Here is a 15,612-nt window from a genome sequence, read left to right on the forward strand (position 1 = left end):
AGCAAATGCTAACTGTCCATGACATTGACTTTCAAAGGGGCGTGTCATGTTATGCAGCTCATCCCAGCAACAATGAAGGTGTTTCTCTATCAGTCAGTCAGCAAACAATTATGGACAAAAAATGTGCCAGGAAGGTGGAGTGATTTGAGTAGATTTGGTCCCTATTCTCATAGAGCTTACTTTCTGGAGGGGAAGACAGGTGATGGATGAATAAATATAAATTATTCTATTAGGTTGGTGCAGCAGCAATCCCAGTTTTTGCCATTAAATGTAATGCCAATAAAAAGTGGGGAGGAGCTGGTGCTGCAGTTCATTAAAAGTAATGGCAAAAGCTAAGATGACTTCTGCACCAACCTTATTGAATAATTACGAGTGTGCAAAACACTGCAGTGTGAGAGTTCCAAGTGCCAGGATAGCATCTAGCTTCCTGGAGTCAGGAGATAGGGGTTGGCAACCTAACCAAGTTTAAGTCCAAGTGATGGGGGCGGGCAGGGATTGGTATTTCAGTGGAGACTCCAAAGATGAATGGTAATTAGAAAAGTGAACCCTGATGGTGAAAGGGGAAAGTGTTTCAGGCACAGAGAACAGCATATGCAAAGGCCTATGTGGGGAGAACATCATGTGTTCATCGACCTGAAGGGCGACCAGCAGGCTGGAGCTGAGTGGGTTGAGAGGAGGATGGGGAGCCAGGGAAAGGCACCCCACGCAGAGGGCACAGCAGGGGCAAAGGCCTGGAGTCAGGCTTGAGCCTGTGTGGTTTGAGGAACTGATAGAAGCCTGTCCAGCAGGAAAGTAACAGCAGAGGGGAGACCAGAAGGCTAGGGCAGAAGGCAGGGCCATGCTGGACACTGTGGGCTGTGGATGGGAGCTGGCATTTATGCTCAGGTGATGAGAATGTGTTAGAAGATTTTAAGGAGGGCAGTAACATTTGGGCATAACGTGCATTCTGGAAATCTCAACAAACTAAATTCATAGTTTGAATGTTCATAAGACTTCTGCACAGACAGAGAGAAATAAGATCGTTTCTATAGCTGTGAGATAAGATCATATTAAAAATATTACTAAGTTTTTAAAGGTCATTCCAAATGGTGGATTTTGATCTTACATTTTGGACATAAGAAGACTGCAAGGTTAATGGAAAGTAGACAAGTTTCCTGACTTGTGTGAACATAAAAGAAATATCAATTTGAAAGCAAAGCATTTATTCATTCACTTCCTCTGCAGTTTTCTTGACTGCTGAAGTTCATAAGAAGGGATTGTTCATGAGGGTCATGGAGCTGGGGACCTGGGGAGGACTGGCGTTGTTCTAGTTTGAGGGTCGTAGAGCTGGAGAACCAGGGAGGAGCCGATGTTCTAGTTTGAGGGTTGTGGAGCTGGAGACCTGGGAAGGAACTCGTGTTTTTTTTCTACTTTGGGGTTCATGGAGCTGGAGACCCAGGGAGGAGATGGTGTTGCTGTTCTAGTGTGAGGTTTGTGGAGTGGAGACACAGGGAGAAGCATTGTTTTAGTTTGAGGGTGAGGGAGCTGGAGACCCAAGGAGGAGCTGGTGTTGCTGTTGCTTAAATTTTAGTGTTATGGAACTGGAGAACTGGGTCAAGCTGGTACTGCTGTTCTAGTGTGAGGGTCATGGAGCTGGAGACCTGGTGAGGAACTGGTGCTTCTGTTGTTTAATTCTGAGGGTCATGGAGCTGTAGACCAAGGGAGGGGCTAATGTTGCTCTAGTTTGAGGCTCATGGAGCTGGAGACTTGGGGAAGAGCCGGTGATTCTGTTCTAGTGTGAGGGTTGTGGAGGTGAAGACCCAGGGAGAAACGTTGTTGTTCTACTTTGAGGGTCGTGGATCTTGAGACCCAGGGAGGTCCTGGTGCTGCTGTTGTTTAAGGCTGAGGGTCGTGGAGCTGGAGACCCAGTGGCAAGCTGGTGTTGCTGTTGTTCAAGTCGGAGGGTCATGTGGTTCCAGTTGCAGGGAGGAGCCAGTGCTGCTGTTGCGTGTTGAGGGTCATGGAGCTGGAGACAACTAGAAGAACAGCAGCAGCTCCTCCCTGGGTCTCCAGCTCCACGACCCTCAGACTTGAGGAGCTGGAGACTCAGGGAGGAGCCAGTGCTGCTATTCTACTTTGAGGGTTGTGGAGCTGGAGACCCCGCATGCAGCTGCTACTGCTGTTCTAGTTTGAGGGTCTTGGAGCTGGAGCCTTTGTGAGGAGCTGGTGCTGCCTTTCAAGTCTGAGAGTCATTGAGCTGGAGATCCAGGAAGGAACCGGTGTTGCTGTTGTTGTCTGAGAGTTGTGGAGCTGGAGATCCAGGTAGGTGCCAGAGCTGCAATTCAAGTTTGAGGGTGGTGAAGCTAGAGACCCAAAGAGGAGCAGGTGCTACTGTTCATGTCTGAGGGTTGTGGAGCTGGAGACCTGGGGAGAGGCTGGTGCTGCTGTTCATGTCTGAGGGTTATGGAGCTGGAGATCCAGGGAAGGAAGAGGCGCTCCTTCGACCAGGGAGGAGGTGGTGCTGCTGTTGTAGTTTAAAGATGGTGGACCAACTGACCAACTGACTGTGTCTTGAGAGGAGACCAGGCCCATGAGCACAAGGGTATCCATGGTGAGGTTCCATGGATGGAACACTATGGATGTTCCTGATGTTCCTTCCTGATGTGGATCTGCCATCTTGCTATTTAATGAATCTTGTTTATAACTGTCTTCTAAATACTGAATAGAAAAATGTATTTGTACAATATGGGTAAGGTATAAAGAATATCGGCACATTGGACACAATCAGGACCTCCACCAAGTTTAGGGAATAGAATCTGAAGAGACATAAGTTTGGATGCTCCCTGGAGGTCCCTCCTGAATCCCAGTCCCTTCCCTTTTACAGAGGGAATCACTTTCTGCTTTAGTCTTTATTATTCCCCCACTTTTCTTCATAGTACATTTCTTTCACCATGTATTTGTGTATCCCTAAACAATATGCCATTTAGTTTTTGAACTTTCTGTTGTCTTTTTGAGACAGGGTCTTGCTCTGTTGCCTCGGCTGCAGTTTTTGAACTTTGATATGAAGGAATTATTTTGTGTGAATGCACTGGGTCTGAGCATTTGCTCGATGTCTACTTTTGTCCTCCATTCTCTTCCTGAGACCCATCCACATTGACGTGATTCATTTTCATTACTGTGTGATCTCCCGTGCTATGAGGGGAACATGGGAAATGTCTCTGTTTTCCTGTTGATGAGTGTTTGACCAGGTTGGGGCCCTTAGGACTGTGTTGCTAGAACGTTCTTGGGCATTTCTTTTGTACACAAGTGCAAGTCTGTTCTGGTCAGTAGCTTTCAATTATTAAAATTTCATCCCTGGTAAGAAATGTAATTTTCCTCATAATCTAAAACACACATCTTTTCATATACAAGTATACTTAAAAAAATTCACAACCATTCTTAGCAGTGGCTGAATGTTCTTGTTGCTCTCCATTCTCCCCAACCCTTGCATTTACTGGATTGTGGGATTTTTGCCAGTCTGGTGGGTGTCATGTGATACCTCATCCTGTTAGGCTGAGACCCTCTTCATGTTTTTATTGGCCATTCTTTCACATTTCCTCTCCTGTGAAGGGCTGGTTCAACTCTTTTGCCCATTTTCTCTTTAGTTGTCTGAATTTTTGCCTTTTTCTTTTATTATTATTATTTGAGATGGAGTCTCACTCTGCTGCCCAGGCTGGAATGCAATGGCACGATCTTGGCTCACTGCCACCTTTGCCTTCCAGGTTCAAGTGATTCTCCTGCCTCAGCCTCCAGAGTAGCTGGGATTACGGGTGCATGTCAAACTCTCCCTTCTGGCTGGCAGCCTGTCCATCATGCACTCTTCATTTCTGGGCCACCAGGAATTCAAGCCTTAGCAAATCCGAGGCCTCCAGTAGATCAGGATGACCCCATAAGACTCATGAGCCTTAATTCCTTTGGTAATAATATCACTGAAATTTCTTAAAATACTTTCCCATTTTCTCTCATGCTACCTGATGGAAGAATTCCTGCATTTAATGTTTTAACTTACTGAAGAAGAAATCTCCACAAAAAGAGCATTTTCTGTTTTCTGCTTTGGTTGTGGAAAAAAAGATGCTTCTCTAAACCATGATTTTGTTCTTCTAAAGCATTGCCACTGAAACATCATGGCCGACTTCAGAACACCAGGAATTCTTTTCATGTCCTGAATCAGAATTTTCTAATTTGTTCATAAGAAAATATATATAGGCATGATTCTTTCCTTTAGTAATTTACCTCTTACTGATATTTAAATAAAAATATTTATTTTCTGAAAGGCTTATTGACCTTCAAATTTGCGTTATAATCCAGTAGAGAATTAATGGGATTTTATTCTTCCTTCATGTTATGGGTTAATAAACTAGGGATTCCGCTAGACTATTTGGGAAGCAGAGAACTTAACGATACTTCTAAATTACAGGTCCTCTGTCAGCCTTGAACATTGTCCTGATACCCTGGACAGACACCAATGTTCCTGTTCTTAAAAAACATAACTTTTCTGGTTTGGCCCCAGCACACTACACCCTGGGCAGTGACGTTCCTTGTCATCCCTCAGCCCTGAACACACCTACTTCTTTAGAAGTAATCCCCACGTCAGATTAATCTCTATTTTTAAAAGTTATTTTATTCCCCTATGGAGAAAAGATCAGATTTGTAATGTATAAAGAACTACAAATAAATAAAAATACATATAATTGTCCTAAGATTGGGCAAATGCTATGAGCAGTTCAGAGATTCTGAGGAAACCCGTGAAAGAGTTGACATGTCCTACATAATCAAGATAACACACATAAAGAACAATGGAATGCCCTCTCACACCCATTCTATTGACAAATGTTTAAATCTGTCTACACCAGGTGGTGGGCAGGAAGTGGAGCATCAGAGACCTCCTCCATTGTGGGTAGGAGTCTCTATTGAATTGTTCCTTTGACATCGACTCAGGTGATATTCACGACAGTGGATGCTGTGCTCATCCCACTAACCAGCAATCCCAGTCAGTTCCAGGCTCCAAGCACGTTCTAGAAAGCATGGAGATATTTGGTTGTTTACTTTGCTGTTGCTTTCATAAGAAACAGTTAGCAATAAAATATTCCACTAAAGTAGAGCATGTTTTCTCATGTTGGTGTTAGATTTCTGTTTCTATGTCAGACTAGAACATCTGAACTAGAAAAAATTATGCAACCCAAATGCTGGATAAAAAGATGTTAAATCGTTCAAATATATTAATGAGGACTTCTGAGTGAAACACAATAAGAAGCACCACATCAATCCAAATCTCCCCACCTATTTCCAAAAATATAGAGATCAAATAGTGGGGCAAATAAAACATCATGATTTATATTTTCAGCTAAATAATGAGGTAGGAAATGCCTAAATCCATCAGATCCTTGTCTGTAAAACAGATAATCAAAACAACTGGTGAATCTTGGGTGGTGTCTGAGCATGAGATGGATCTAATGTATGGATGCGGAATCTGTTTTGGTGATTGTATTGTGCTTATTAGGAGAGTGTTGTGGTTTGTAGGAAGAACACTAAAGTATGGGGCATGAGGTGGCATCATTAAAGATGGGGCATCAGCGTGGTGGCTAGCTCTCAAGTGGCGCAGGCAGAGAAGTTCTCTGGATTCTGCTTGCAAATGCTTTGCAATTCTTGCTTGTTTCACATTGGTTTTGCTTTGTTCTGTTTTACTAGTTGATAATGGGAACTTAAGAAAAACATTCTTTTCGGAAACTGATGTAAAGAGATAAATCCCTCAATAAATCCACTATGGTTCCTTCTTCTCCTGCAAAGCCAGGGCCTCCAGATGTTTCCCTCTCACCCTCTGTTTTCTGCTTTAGGCAGCTTCTCCTCCCTTCACCTCTCCTGCAGGCAACTCCCAGGCCCTTCCACAGCCTGAAGCAGCTCAGCCCAAAACAGGAGCTGGGGTCATTCAGGTTCACAGGCTTTGACCCTCACTTGAATGCCAGAGCTGGCAGGAGGTGAGTCAGAGAAAAGGCTAAGCAGCTATTCTGAGATTAGATCTGCTGTCTTACTAAATAAAATAATAATGAAGGTAATACTTTTCCATATTAAATACTTAAAAATTTCTACAACAGGCACTGTGGTTCATGCCTGTAATCCCAGAGCACTGGGAGGCCAAGGTGGGAAGACTGCTTGAGGCCAGCAGTTGAAGACCAGCCTGAGCAACATAGGAAGACCCACTCTTCCTAAAACTAAAACAATTTGCCGGGCCTGGTGGCATGCGCCTGTAGCCCCAGCTATTCTAGAGACTGAGTCTAGAAGATTACTTGAGCCCAGGAGCTGGAGATTACAGTGAGTGAAGACTCTGCCACTTCACTCCAGTATGGTTGACAGAATAAGAAACTGTAAAAAACCATAAAAACAAAACAAAACAAAATGAATGCAATTCTTGGTCACTGCATCAAAATGATCCCTGAGCTTTGAAGTCATAGCGATACTGTTTGGAAGAATAAGGTCATGCTTCAGAGAAGTGTCTGCTTTTCCACAATCAAAGAAGTAGAAAGAAAATGCTTTTTTGCTAGGATTTCTTGTTCAGTTAAAACTTGTGCAGGAATTCCATCCGTTAGCACTGAGAGAAAGTGGCAGAAGACGTTAAGAAAAATGGCTGCTAGGATCATCAGCAAAGGTAATGAGTGGCATGAGACGCTGAGTCTACAACGTCCTCATCATCTCCTGGGGGCCTGTGGGCTTGCTAAGGCTTGCACTCCTGCTTTCCAGAAAGGCACAGTGGTGAGTAGACAGGCGACCTCCCTGAAGGGAGAGCAGGAACCAGAACAGGCTAACAGAGGCTTCTTGATATCATCTTCCACCTTCAGAAAAGATGAAGTGTTGGTTTAAGTGGCTGAGAAAAACCTGGGTCTGTTCTTCTGGGTGATCCCTTCCAGGCCCTCCCCATTTCGGAGCCTCTCCCCCAAATAAGGAACATGTTTTATGTTTCTCCCTCCAATGCTACCCCTGGCTGTGCAGCCTGTCCCAACCTCCACCCTCCTTCACCACACCACAGAGCCAGCCCAGGCCCTGCTACAGCGCATGGGGGCTCAGAACTGAGACTGGTAATGAGGGGTCTGCACCTTCACTCAGGGACTGCTCCTCCCTCTCATAGAAGGGTCTAGAGGACCTGGGGGAGCCCTGTCCAAAGAGAGGTCTCTGGATCCATGTTCCCTGGCCTTGGGTGGGCTTGCAGGCAAACCTCCTTCTTTCCCCTTCGCTCTCAGCCTCTCCTCACCCTGGGAGCTGCACCCATAGCTCTGAATAGGACTGTCCCTGCCCCGCCCCATTCATTCCCAGCCAAGCTCAGTGGCAACCATGGACCTCTAGCAGCAGCTCAGCCTCCCTCTCTGAGTCCACTCTGCTCCAGGCAGGGCCATCAGCTGGCTCAGGATCTGGAGTGTGAAGGAGGCAGAATGGCAGGGGCATCGCCCTAGGGCCAAACCAGGAATCCTATGGGTCCAAGGGGCCTGGCCTTTTCCCAAACCTCACCCTGGACATGCTCTACTCTTCACCTTCCACTTTAAGTGCTGGGACCCAAGCTGTTTTCTCTGGGGATGCAGCCTTAGGAACTGGGTGGGCTAAGGTCCTCACAGCCCCCTTGTCTGAGGATTCTCCCAGATCACTCTCCTCTTAGCCTTCTCCAGGGACACCCTTTCCCTTGACATCCTAGGTGAAACAGCCATGCTGCTCCTCTCCTACTGCGCGGACTGCCCATGCCTGAGTTCCTACTGCCTGCAGGCCACACCCCACTACCCTTCCTGAATAGGAACCTGCTCTGAAACAGACCTGAATTGGCTAAACCCTCTCAAGTTCAACAGGGCTTGAGCCTTGGTATGGGCCCCTCCCTTTCTCTCTGGTTCTGACAGTGAGAATCCATCAGAACTCAGGGCTGAGCTACCCAGGTCATTGCCAATAGGTGACACTAGGTCTCATTCATCTGTCTCATGTCAGGATGAGAAGGTTCCTGCCATGGGGAGATGTGGGACGCTGGGTATTCTCCTTCTGCATCCTTCCACCTCATCCACCTGCTCCTTGCCCCCCTCCCAATATTGCCTACAGTACCTGTCACTCTGAAGGACTCTCCTCAGATGCCAGGGAGGATAAAACAGAGGATGATGAGGAGGAGGCTCCAGGGACTGAGGGTGGTGGCCATGGTTTTGGGTTGGGTTGTGCCTGGGGCCCGAGAGTGTGGTTCTGAAATGGAAACACAGGAGTGACAACCCTTGTCCAGGCCCCAAATCTTAGGGGATGCCTCTTCAGCTCCTGCCTCCCCAGCTCATCCTGGAAGAGCTTTTGTCCCCCTCTGCTGTGGGGAAGCCGCTGTGACAGTTTCTGGGGTAGGAAGAGAGAGGGTGTCCCTGTCCTCGGGGAGCTCACACAGCTGCTGAGGGAAGCAAGGTGATAGTACAGCCCCCCCTCCTGCTCTGGCGGAAGAGGAGGTCATGCCCCAGGGCCAGGGAGGGGAGGGTCTTGGGGCTGGCCTTTGAGGTAGTTTCGATGGATGTACAGAAACAAATGAAGGGAGAGGAAAGGAAAAGTGATTCTAGGAGGAAGGAACACTGACGAAAAAGGTCTAGAAACACTATGACACCCACAGATTTGAGGCTGGTGAGAAACGCACAGTGGGTGGAGCACAGGCAGGTGCAGGGAGGAAGAGTAGTCAGGAGGAAGAAGGGAGAGGAGGATGAGAGGGCACAGGCACACCAGCACCCCCAAAAGGAGTCCCCCATGAGGGGGTCGTGTTCACACTCACTCAAACACTCACATACACATGCACTCACACACACTCACACACCAGGCTAAGATCTGAACTCAAGAAAGCTTCCTTTTTTCGCCTCTCACTTACTTGTTGGATCCGGCATTTTTTCCCAGTACATCAAAAATTCTTTAAGCCACATCTTACAATCCCCCACTGAAATCTTGTGGAAGAACACGTCACCTCCGTGTTCTTCTCCCACTTATCTTTTCATCTTCTTGGCTCCAGGTTGAAGCACTGTCCACTTTCTGTTGTTTGAGTCAAAGAGGAGGAACGTCTGTCCATTGAAGAGGAACTGCCAAGATCCTCTGCCGTGTCCATGGGCTTCGTGCTCACAAGACATCTGGGCCTGCAGAATGAGGGACTCTGCCCCATTGGAAAGAGATCAGCTCTGATCTTGACAAGTCCTGAGCCCCACTCTGCTTCCTTTCCTGGCTCCTGGACTTGCTCTCTCTGCTGCATCCTGCCCATGCTTCTCAGCCTCTTGTGTGACACAAACTTCTGATTTATTTGTTACATGAAACCAATAAATGCCTCTAAGTTACTACTGTGTCTGCTCCCTGCTGTCCTGGACTATCTGAAACTTACCAATGGGCATTAAATTCTCCACTTGAATGTCAGGCAGTTGCCCTTTGAGGAAATCCACCACGTCTCCTAGTGTTTCAGTTTGTTTTCCCCAGGTTTTTGTGACATTGACTTTCTTCCCCAGAGAAACAAAGGCTTTGGCCTTGTGGTTAACACAGTCATAGTGAAGAAAAGGCCTTTCATCCACCAGGCCTTGAACTTCACACCATCGTGGTTCAGGTCTGAACTTAGCGGTGATGTTGAAATCATAGCAAAGACAGTGTGTGTCTGTGGAAGCAAAACACAGGAGAGGATTGGTGTGAAGGGAACCTGAGACGCCTCCTCCCCCTTATGGTGACTGCAAGTGAAGGCCTCTGAGGGGCTGGGCTGGTAGAGCAAGATGTGCCCCAGCCAGGGCTGTCATGTCAACTAGTTAAAGACTAGAGCGTCTCCCTTGCTTGAGTATATGGAGGAGAAGGTTCCTGCAGCCATGAAACCACATGTCCCCTCCAGACATGTCCCACCTACCCTGTGCCAACATCAGTCAGCACATGATCTTGTTGGAGAGGTGCCAGGCCTGTTGTGGCAGGAAAAGGCCTGGATGAGGAGGACCCTCAGCAGCAGCCCATGTGGACTGCAGGAGATGGGAGAGGGTGTGGGAGCTGCCCTCGCACCCTCCAGCACAGTGGGGGCGGCGGGGGCGGGGGGAGGGGGTGAGGGCAGAATTCAGTTTAGATACACAAGTGATTAATGTCATGGGTCACATGATTTAATATGTTTGCAAAGCCCCGGCAATGACACCCATCTGCTTTGAGGATGCATTCCTGGAACCTTGGAAAGGGATGGTTCACAGGGCAAGAAGTGGAAAATCCAGAACTTCTAAGTCAGGGTGTAGAAGAAAGAGCAAAAAGGCTCAGAGAAGCACCCATGCCAGAGTGACTGCAGTATGAAAATCCAGAACAATGTCCACTCTCTGTGCTCATGGGAAGCCTGGAGGACTCCTGTTTACCCAGCATATAAAGAAGGCCCCAGGAGAAGGCAGCAGACTGTCAAGAAGCTCAGGGATGCCTGTTGCTGAAGGCCGGGGTCAGGGGTAGGAAATGCTGTTCCTGAAATGGGCTCCCAGTAGTAATGGGGATGGAAAATCCTGAAATAACAGATCTCAAGTGGAGGCCGTCAACTGTCAGGAGGAAGGAGGGTGCAATGATGGAAATAATTAGAGAAGTCACAATGGCAGCTGGGGACCTCAGCCATAGGAAGGTGTGCCCACGGCTCGTAGAACAAAGGGGTCAAGGATCCAAAAGAGATGGAAACTCAACCCGAATACTGCTAGATTTAAATAATTACAACAAATAAAGACAAAACACAAGGATGTATGACGTGGATGCTGAAATGAGTCACCCCAGGAAATAATCGGGCTCCTTTGCCCAGCTTTGAGTACCGAGCCACACCTCAGACCCAGAGTCCATGACTAAAAGGAGAGCCCAGAGGCCCTGGTGGGCCCCTTCAATCCCACAGCAACTGCAGTGACTCCTTCAGACTCCCCCACAGAGCCAGATGGGCATTCACTCTGGTAAGTGTACACCATGAAATAGCAAATACCCAGATACTCCTGGTGGACACAGTGTGTGTCCTCCTTCTAGAGATATGAAGTGTTAACTTGCTCCCCTGATACTCATGAGGTGCATTTGGGGCAAAATAAAGGATGGACACCTGTGTCAGGTCCAGCTTAGGGGGATATGCTGGGTTCATAGACCCATTCGATGGTAATTTCACATTTCCTGGATTCGTACTGGGAATGGATAGTGTTTGTAGTTAATGTAGTAACTATTATAGGTTGTGCTGGTCATATGACCTTCCCTGTCACTATTCAACTCTGCTCTTGTAGCTGGGATGCAACCATACACACTCTGTGATGAGGGACTGGACCTACTTATATGGTTATTTGACCCTGGAGTCCCTAAGATCCCAGAGGCATGTGTGGTTGGAAAAGGTGCTATGTGGATTTCATGGCAATTGCTAACTGCAGAATCACAACAGGGTCCCCTAGTGCTCAGAAGCAAAGCTGTGCCACTCACAGCAGTGAAATCCCCTCACTTATAAGAGGCTCCAGGTGTGGTCCTGGGCCCTGGTAGAGATGGGCCTCCAGCTATGGGAGGGCAGTGACCACACAGCCTCAGAGCTGCCCATCACAGGGTGTGCTTCTCACCCTTTACGTCATTAGGAAGATCGGCACGGCAGTGAGAAGACACAGGTGGGTCTCCTGGGATGGGCTGGAGCAGGGCCACAGAGAACCAAGAAGCTGCACAAGCAGTTGGTCCCGATCCCCAGGACACCACATGGGTGCACCCCTCACCCTCAGCTCACACCTGAGGCTTCAGGGAGGGTCCCTGATCGCCCTGAGGGACCGATGATGCCACCCAGCAGCAAAGGAGGGGGGCATTGACCCCGAATCATAGAACCTCCACTCACATCCATCACACCCACACCACCCAGAAGCCACAGGCAGGGTCGGAGACACCTGTGACTCTTTAATTTACAGCACTTGGAGATGACACCCTAGGGGATGGGGAACCAATTGCCAGGACACAGCATGTGCCCTCATCTGGGGTCAGCAACCTAGGATGGTGTTCAGATGTGTTCTCCCTTTTATCTGCAGGTTGCCGTTGCCTGCTGTTTCTCTACAAAGGGACAGGACTTGACACACAGTACCCATGGCCAGCAAGGACCAAAGTGCCTTCAGCCTTTCCTTTCTAGAAAGGGTTTGCTGACTCCTGTCTGCGTAGTGACTATTCCATATGACTCTGGCTCCCCAGTAGGAAGAACAGGCGGGTCTGGGACCCAAGGGCAGTAGTGGGCGCTTCTACTCACGGGCGCTCCCAGGGTCATCCTGGGGGAAATGGTTCTTCCCATCCCCCCTGCACTAAGTTCTGTGGAAAGTGTGGGGTGTGTTTGCTGGGGTGTGTCCTCAGGCAAAAGGCGAGAAGGTGCTAGTTGCTGGGGGAGGTGCTAAGGACCCCTTCATGGATGGGGAGGTGAGGGAGGCCTGAGTGGTGACGGGGCTGGGCTGAGATGGGGAGTGAAAGGATGCGACCTGGGTAGTGGAAGTGAATGGTGAAGAAGTGGTGAATGGTGGGAAGTGTCTGGTGAGCTTCTTGGGTGGAGGTGAGTGCCTGCAGCAAAGCGCAGGAGAAGTTTCAGGGCGGAGCCCTGGGGATGCTGGAGGGTTTTTGTGGTGGAGACCGGATGAGAGCAGAGCAGGCCTGCGACTGGTGGGGGAGTCTGTGAACGCGTTCCTGTGGAGTTCCCCTTCACCCCTGTCCTGATCCCAGCTAGGGTTTCGGGAGCTCTGGTTTCTCCTTCCCCAGGGCGAGTGGGGTTGCGGAGCTGCACCAGGGATTCCCGCTCCACCTTGTATTCTGCGGCCCTTTGGCCCCTCCACCCTCCTGTGGTTTCTTTTTCGCCCTCTTTAAAAACCCTCCTGGTCTGCAGTGCAAGCTGCAGCCGCAGGACGCGGACCCAGCGTAAAGGAGCCGCAGCGGGGAACTCAGCGGGGGCGATGTTTGGGGAGATGGAAACCCCCTGCAGTCCACAGCCCCCGAGGTTTGGCCCCAGCCCCGGACTAGGCTCCATCCTGGAACTCACCGTCCTGCCCTGACCCTGACTAGCCGGACAGCAGTAGCAGAAGCGGGAAGCACGGAAGGAAGGCGGGGCAGGCGACCGCTGCCACTGGGGACCTGGGGCGCAGGGGACCGGAGTTGGGGTCCAGGTGGATATGGGCGGAGGAATCGCCTAGTGCCTCCCACTCAGGCTAGTGAATTTAACTGCTCCGCCCCGCCCCAGGCTGCGATCCAAGGGGCGTGATCCGACTACTGCCCTGGTTTGGGGGTGCTCCACCCCGCCCCGCTCCGGGGTCGTCACCTGACAGCGGCCCAGGCGGGGGAACCCTCCCCCTCCACCCCACCCCCGCGGCTTGGTGGCGGCATCCCAGTGCCCCGCGCCGGGCAGAACACGGTTCCTTCCATGACCGCCTCATTTAATTTTTCAGCACAGCATTTATCTTTACCCTAGTGTAAACACTTATGCACAGGAAGGTGAAGAAACTTTTTTTTTTTTTTTTTTTTGAGGCAGAGTCTCGCTCTGTCGCCTAGGCTGGAGTGCAGTGGCCGGATCTCAGCTCACTGCAAGCTCCGCCTCCCAGGTTTACACCATTCTTCTGCCTCAGCCTCCCGAGTAGCTGGGACTACAGGCGCCCGCCACCTCGCCCGGCTAGTTTTTTGTATTTTTTTTTAGTAGAGACGGGGTTTCACCGTGTTCGCCAGGATGGTCTCGATCTCCTGACCTTGTGATCCGCCCGTCTCGGCCTCCCAAAGTGCTGGAATTACAGGCTTGAGCCACCGTGCCCGGCCTAGGTGAAGAAACTTAACAGGAATATTGCGTGGCGGCGGTGTGCCCAGTCACCGCCTGTGCCAGCGACACCCGCCCTCCCTCTGCCTGCGTCGCGGAGCCGCTTCCCCAGTTCGCAGCAGACCTTCTATGCCTCTCCACTAAAAGCATAAGGAGGTCTTTGAGTATATTCTATATCCCTTTATGACTTTTGGGAAAAAAAGAAAAGAAAGGCCTAGTGGCCTACCGTGATCAATCATCATGTGATTAATTGTGTTTCCATGGACAGCAGAAGCCGAGGGTGGGGTCTACGCATGGGTGGAGCTCACTTTGCTGCACACCCATCTGTGTCCAACCACACCGAAATCTATGGCTGCATCCGCACCTCTGCTCAGTCCCTGGATGGTCTCTGCAGCCATCCTCAAAGGGGCATCCCGAGTGCATCCTCATCTCAGTCACCATGGAACCATCTAGATCTATGGACAGAAACCAGAGGAAGGCGAGGAGCCCAGTGGCCCCCGGCTGCAAGGGAGGGCTTAGCCTGGGGTGAGGAGTGAGCAGAGCTCCTGAGCCCACTCTGCCCCCAGCCACTCAGCCCGTTCCCCATTGAATGAGTCTTCATGTGGGGAGAACCTGCACCTGGTGACCAGCAATCCCTAGGATCCTGAGGCTGTGGAAAAGAGGAGGAGGCCTGGACCAAGCCCAGGGCCTGTCTCTGCTTTCAGGACACAGTCATGGGAGGGCAGCCACCTCTGTGACTGAGCAGGGACACAGGAGCCTAGAAGGTTCTGGCCTGATGCACTAGAGCCACTGTCCAGGAGGGGCCACGTGGAGAGTGGTCTACGGGACAACAGACACAGGGGGGTGAGCTGTTCTCAGACTTGGGAGGGGCATAGCTTGGTGGGTCTGGGCATCTATGCGTGAAAAGAGCCTCCCATGCATAGGGCTGAGGACAAGCAACCCGGGTTAGTCCTGGGAGGAGGCCACTGGGAAGACCCTGGCAGCACCACCCCTGAGGCTGGGTGACCTGGGTCAGTGACTGGGGAACAGGGGAAGGCAGAAGGAGGCTGGCAGGAGACCCTCGAGCAGGACAGCCAGGTGAGAGCCTAATCGGGGGCTGGGGCCAAACCTCGGGGGTTGTGGATTGCAGCAGGTTTCCATCTGCCCGAACATCGCCCCCACTGAGTTCCCCGCTGCAAACATCGCCCCCGCTGAGTTCCCCGCTGTGAACATCGCCCCCCGCTGCAAACATCGGCCTCGCTGCGAACATCGCCCCCGCTGAGTTCCCCGCAGCAAACATCGCCCCGCTGCAAACATCGCCCCCGCTGAGTTCCCCGCTGGGCTCTTTTATGCTGGGTCCTCTTCCTGCGGCTGCAGCTTGCCCTGCAGAACAGGAGGGTTTTTAAAGGGGCCTCTGTGCACACCTGGGCTCTCCTGCCTCACCCCTGATGCCCGCATTTGGCCACCAGACTCAGACCAGCCCAGAATGGGGATGGAAGTGGCCCAAAAGTGACTGTAATGGCAGGGATCTAGCGATCATGCATTCAGACATGGAAGTCAGCAGATACTGTGGCTGAATATTCCTGTGCAAGGTTCTTCAGCTTTCTGGGCGTGGATGTTGGTATGTGGAAAATGACAAATGCTATGAACACAGATGAAATGAGCAGATTCTACAAGGAACCCTGTCCTTGCACATGCTAAGCACCCAGGGCAGGTTTCCTATTTTAGTTGTGAGCCCTGCTGCCCTCCTTGAAGTCAGCAAATGCCAGGCCCACCCTGAGGAGAGCTGGAGCTCTGAGCCCAGGCCGTGGCCTCTTCATGGCCCTGGGGGTGCTGTGAGGGAGAGGAAATGAAAGCAAGACCCACCATCAGGACTCAGG

At 50.3% G+C, this 15,612-nt stretch overlaps 1 pseudogene; it reads right to left on the reverse strand.

Moving 5' to 3' along the window:
* Positions 1–6,513: 6,513 nt before the first annotated feature.
* On the reverse strand, positions 6,514–15,032 carry LOC105489016 (UL16-binding protein 1-like; annotated as a pseudogene).
* Between the last annotated feature and the right edge of the window lie 580 nt (positions 15,033–15,612).

Source organism: Macaca nemestrina, chromosome 5 (assembly GCF_043159975.1).
Source record: "Macaca nemestrina isolate mMacNem1 chromosome 5, mMacNem.hap1, whole genome shotgun sequence".
NCBI classification, from domain to species: domain Eukaryota; kingdom Metazoa; phylum Chordata; class Mammalia; order Primates; family Cercopithecidae; genus Macaca; species Macaca nemestrina.